This window comes from Cupressus sempervirens, chromosome 1, assembly GCF_028749045.1.
Source record: "Cupressus sempervirens isolate cs-2001-9-10 chromosome 1, ASM2874904v1, whole genome shotgun sequence".
Classification (NCBI taxonomy): Eukaryota; Viridiplantae; Streptophyta; class Pinopsida; order Cupressales; family Cupressaceae; genus Cupressus; species Cupressus sempervirens.
Window position 1 is genome coordinate 324,432,425 of NC_143118.1, and position 6,572 is coordinate 324,438,996.

At 31.8% G+C, this 6,572-nt stretch overlaps 1 pseudogene; it reads right to left on the reverse strand.

Annotated features, from left to right (window-relative positions):
* Positions 1-2,630, reverse strand: part of LOC149577465 (glutamate--tRNA ligase, cytoplasmic-like) — a 62,351-nt pseudogene extending 59,721 nt beyond the window's left edge.
* Between the last annotated feature and the right edge of the window lie 3,942 nt (positions 2,631-6,572).

Here is a 6,572-nt window from a genome sequence, read left to right on the forward strand (position 1 = left end):
GCCTAACTTGAATTTATCATCTAGATATGGAGTCTTGATTCACTATAAGAACCAAAATTTACCCTTGATGCCCATACAAAGGGTGTAAATTGTGTTGATTACTTTACAGGAGGTGACAAACCGTATTTGATTATCATACAACCAAGGTGCTCTTTACAAATTCCTTCCTAGTTGACATTTGTTAGTTTTTGTATGGATCTTTTTGAATAATAGTCCATGGCTCATTTTCTTTGGTGTACTTGTATCAGGTGTGGGATTACCAGACAAAAGGTTGTATCCAGACTCTTGATGGACATACCCATAATGTATCAGTAGTTACCTTCCATCCCGAACTTCCTATCATTATCACAAGTTCTGAAGATGGTATTGTACACATTTGGAATTCAACAACATATAGACAAGTTTATTGCATTATTTTTTTCATTGGATTTTGTAAACAGACAATCTATTTCTAGATGATAGTGCCACTTGCATTTGGCATTTATAGGACATCCAATGATGTATAATTGTTATTTTTAGTCCATTGCTGAAAATATTGGATAAAATCATAAATATATGGTCTCCTGTATATGGTGTACTTGTATGGTCTCCTATTATTTTATTTATTTATTTTATAAAATATAAATTTACCTTTTTACCTTTTTACTCATATTTAATTGTAAGAAAGAACTTCAAGTGATTGTTCATTGCCGACAAACAATACCTACTAATATAGAATTGAAATTAAGACTTGCACAACAATGTGTTTGTAATACAAGAGATAATGATGCATGTAAAAGGACCAGAGAGAGGAGAGCCAAATATACATGTGGCATTTCACATGGCCCTTTAAGAAAAATAGTTATTTTTGTAATCTATTGACCTCCTTTTATATTTTGGATATGTTTATTGATGATTTATGGCCTCTTTTAGAGAACTTACTACTAACATAATTAATAATTTATTATAGCAAGTCAATCTCTACTTTTATGATTTTGAAAAACAAAAAATATGATCTATAAAAGCGAATGAATAACCTAAAATTAGGTAATGATTGTTATTTTTGTAGCTGGCCACTCTAGGGATATGCAATTATCTGCATTTTCTTCAATCTGCATGGTAAATTTATGCTCAATTCCTCAATTTGTTATGTATGACAAAATGGTTTTTTCTTATCTTCATAAAGAAATCTGTTCTAAAATTATATTTGGGTCCAACTAATAACCATCATCTTTAACATTTAATTGCTTAATCAAATCTTGTTAATTTCTAAATTAGGATTGAACTTCTACTTCTGGATATCATTCATCCCTACCATAGTAAGTGACGACAAGTTCATTGATTAAAGCCAATCACTTATTTCTTTATAGTTATCTTTATTTTCTGATATTGTCTTATGTCCAATGAATTTTTTGTTTAGTTAATTCTATCAAGCACTAAACTACTGAGTATATAGACCACCTTATTTATTCTGATTCAAATCTCTTCGCTTTCCTCCATACTTACAAAATTTGATCCTATTGATTGGCACAAAACTTCAACATGTGATAGAAAAACTAGCTTTGGACAATGCAACAATAGATGTAGCTGCAGGGACTCAATTGAAGCCTCATGATCAACTTTTCTGGTTTGGTAAACCTCGACTTTTGTTGTGGTTGATTTAGTTCATTTCATTTCAGGTAATCAAGATCTTTTGGTAGGTGACCTAAAATTTAAATTTACTTTAAGAACACATGCTTGTCTGTGTTGGATTTCAGTAATGTTAATAGAGGCTTTATGTTGATACTATAGAATTCTTTTGAAATGGTAGCATTTGTCTAGTCTTGGGTAAGTTATATTTATAAATGAACTACAAGTTGTTTGAGGTGATCACATGACTACTTGACACATATGGGTATGAACTACAAATAATTTTCCTAATTTAAACTTAGGCTTTACAAAGTGTACAAGATTATGATTTAAATTCATGAAAGCAGAATGCTCAGATTTAGCCATTTCAATGTCTAATGTTCCTTTTTCTATTGTGAACTAATTTTAATTTTTTGGGATTAATATTGTGTAATCAAGCTTTAAATAGAGCGAGGAGAGTTACCTGAGGCACTAGCTTAAAATGGTTCTAGCTTTCACCTCTCTTACTATGAGAGGATTTTTTTTTTGGTTAATGCATGGAGACAATTTCTATTTGTTTCTTTTCTTACTAGCCTTTTTTGACAAAGGGTGGGTATTTCTTGAGGCATCCCTGAAAACTAGTTATAGGTTGGCTTTCAACAACTTCTTCCAGCTCATATTATAATCTTGAGAATAAGTTAGGAATAAGTGGCCATGAATTAGTATATGGTTTTAGTAAGCTGATAATATATCCACAAGCAACTATGATGTATTTTTGGTCATAAATAACCATGAATTAGTGTTAAGAGTTCTTAGGACATGGTTATCCTTTTCTCTAGTGTGAAAGGCTTCATGGAGCCTAAAAATTGTGTTACTAATTCACTCATATTGCAGCCTGGATCCAAGACCAGTTTGTACATAGACTGGGTACTAACATAGCTCTCTTGTGGATTTGGCTAGGACCTACAAAATAGACCCAAATTTACCTGGGTAGAGTCTATAACATACTCTTTCTTCAAATATACTCCAAACTCATGGTTCATCTAGACGCTTTTGTGATGCATTTACTTTTTAGAATTGCCTTGAACAACACAATCACTCATCTGCCTTTTATTGAAAGCAAGAAGCTCAAGCACCTAAGGCATTTTTCTTCATACAACATCCTTATACACAGGAGCTTTAAGCTTCGAAGTATGTTTTCCATTATGCTGTAGATGATTATGTGGTTAAAGCTTACAAGTAAAATACACTCGCAATTCTATAAGCTTACAGTTGCCAATTTGAACTACTTTACTAATGTTCTAGATTTTGTAGCCCATTGGTTATGTTTCTCTTTCATGCTAGGCTAGAAGTTATCTCCATTCATGATAAAAAATATTCATCTTATATACTTTTAGTTCCTTTGTTTTGTGAAGCTCTTAAAACTCTAGAGACATTTTCTCTCATTTTAGTTGTTATTACTATGAATTCAATTTGAGTTATAATGAGGTTACTAAAGCTCTTGAACTTTGAATGCCATCAATGGCGAGTAAGCTTCCTCATTAATATCTTTTTGTAGTTTCTACATGCTATACAATGTGGCAGTCCTGACATTGATTTTTTTGCCAACTATTGTATCTTTTAGCTATTCTAGGTTGGTATGCCTGTTTGTAAGTGTTGATCAAAGAGATGTCATTTGGATTATATAGATTCCCCTTTTTTTGCAAATGACATTTGCATTATATAGATGTCTAAATTTAGTTGATTTTTTTGAGTTGCAACTAAATTTGCCTATTTCTATCAAGGAAGTGTAGCAGAGGTTAAAATATTTATTCTTTCCATTCTTACTAATACAGGTTTTGGGGTTGACATTCTTTTTGTGTAATTCAAGGGAGAAGATTGTTTACAGTTTACACCCTTTGTTGATCTATGTTTGTTTCATTCACAAAAAATATTGTACTATTTTTCTCTCTTCAATTCCTACATGGAGTTCCCTCAAAGACATTGTCGTGCCAACCTAGGATATGAAACAAGTATTGTTGAGAAAATTTATAATCATAGGTAACAAAGATAAGTGGTAGATGATGGTTAGACATAGAAACCTGTTAAGTAAATTCAAAATATAAGGTCTAGAAATATTATAGTATTTTGAGGGCTCTTTTAGAAACTTGAGCACTTTGTAGTGTACACAATTGAATATAAGTTTTTAAATATCCACAAGAACAAAGATAGCCTATGGGACATAAGAACTATTATTTAAGCTTTCTAAAGTGATGATTTGTCTCAAACGTACAATTTTTGCACTATGCATTGTCTAGCCTTTAGGCTTATTTGGATATACTAAAAGTCTAGAACAATAAGACACTTTATATCAAAGTATTTGCAATTGGTAGATGAAAAGGCTCTAAATGTAAAGACACTTAACCAGTGAGGATTGACCATACCTTCTTAATTATATGTTTTAGTGTGCTAAATTTTTCTGGTATGATTTCTTTCTTGTTAGATCTTGATAGAGTTTCATGGGTTCACAAGGGAGCATTTATAAATATCAATGGGTGGTACAGAATCATATGATACTCATAAGCATCATATAGCTTTCATGGATAGGTGAGCATGTTACAAGGTATAAATAACATAATTCTCTCCCATAATTTTGAGATATGTCAAAGAATAATAACTATGAGTAGTAGAATTAGGATAAGGTTCACAATTTAACCCACATTGATGTATCTATTCACTTAAGATCCTTATGTTCTTTGTCCTTAGTTCACTATCACATGTCACATTATCTAGTCATCATATGCTCCCAAATCTCTACCCTCTATCTCAATCTGAACTTTCATTTCTTCTTGTAGACTGTCTTGTCACTTAGTATTATAAACAATCCTCTTTCTTATATTTAGTTCTCTCTCTTATATTATAAGTAGGGTTTTTAAGGAAAGGAAAACTTTAGTTCAAACAAGGGTTTGACAGCTTCACTGATGTAACCGCCAAAATAGTATTTTCAGTAATGATCTTTCCTTAATTTTATTTTTGCAGTAAGTGATGGGAACAATTATGAAGTAGGAAATATGATTAAATAAATTTTTGTGATTTAATTTCATATCTCTATGTGCAAGTTGAGTTTTATTGTAGTGTCAAGAAAACAACTGCATATCTTTGGCTTGAAGTGTCAGATGGATAGAAGAGCATACAACAGCTTCATCCATATCAGTCTATTTGAGAAACAATCCATTACTTGTTAGGCATATCTTGATTAAGAGCAATGTTACCAAATAGTGATTTGATAATCACTTAGAAACAGGATGAAGTAATAACATTTTTCATGGATTTAACTTTTGAAGTCATAGATAGATGGGAATTACCGCACATTATTTGCAAGTAACAATTGAAAGATGAATCTAGAATACAAATATTATTTTCAACAAAGAAAATTATCATGTCTAGGTACATGGCCTGGACAAAAGAACATTATTCTACTTTTTTTGTTGGTTTATAATTCCGTGTTATTTTTCATACTATTAAAAATGCAAGTTCAGAGATAATCACTAGATACCATTATGTTTTCCCAAGATCCAAACATAGGGGCATGCTTCTTTTCTTTGATTTCTTTAAGCACTTTCATGGACTTTGACTAAATATCAATATAGTTACCTACACCATTTTGGAGGAAAATTTTACAATTCATTCTTTGAAAACTTTAATGACATTAGCATCCATCATAGCAAACATACTTTTAGCGGTCATGAGATGCCATAAGAAAAATTAATCACTTAATCCAGATCCACTGACCTAGTCCAGGCATTTAAGTAGGGAATAAATAAGCTTGATGCACATTATAGTTTGATTAATCACTTTCAGTGTTTTTTATTGATGCTTTTTACAGCATAGATGAAGATGGTACTTCTTGCAACTCTGACCTCTAGATCAATGTATCTTATGACTTGTTCTGCAATCACAATAATTCAACCATTTGTGATAGTGGTCACATCTCCCAAAACAACTTGATCTCAACGAAGCTTTGAATGAGTTTTGGTAGCTTCCTTTTTACCCTTTTTATTTTTTATACAGTATTCTTGCCATTTCATCTGGCTCACAGAAGAAGCATTCATTCATTTGGTGGCAGGAAATAAATGCTAAGATAGGTGTGAACGTAGTTTGCACCCGTCAAGATGCCTATTGGTCGAGGGGGGAGAGATGCAACAGGAACATGTAGAATGGTTTTCAAAAGGCTCAAAAATTGTTTCCCATTATTAATCAATATAATTCTCTTGCTTCCAACATGTTTCTGATGTTCTTGGAGAGCATAATGTAGAACATAATATTAGAACTTCAGTTTGGGTGTTTGTTGGATGAGGAGTTCTAGTTGTGAAGGTTTATTTTCTACTCGATGACTATGCTATATGTCTTCAACTACTAAGCTCATGTTTTTGAAGTTTAAACTTTAAAAGTAATTTAGAAATTTTATCTCGTGACTTACAATTTTATCATGTTCTGATCTTCTTTGGGTAATAATTTTCACTTTTGGACAATTTTATGTTATCTTTTAATAGATTTATATTTATTTTTGGACAAATGTATAGACATCGCAATGTATATGGGAGGTCCTTTGCTTATGAAAATGCATGCATCCACTATATGTAGATGCTTTTTTAATGTAAAATTGTAAGTGGATCTACATGATAGTGGTTATTGGTTAAACATTTTTAGGTAGAAGGAAATATAGTGCATATAATGAAGGCATTGGCTAGTCGCCCCGGAGTAGCACAAAGTCTGATTGAAGATGATTCACTTCAACTTTTATTTCAAATAGTTGCAAAAGGGGAAAATATTGGTACACTTCCTTTGCACATAGTTCAACTTCACTGACATGCTGTGCAAGTTAGATTTAGCCATAATTTATGCCAATTCTAGGAATAATATGAGGGTTTCCTTTGAAATTTTGAGCTCTCTTAATTATAAGATTTTAACTGTCATTTTAGTTGTAATGCAAATACTTGGTCTCC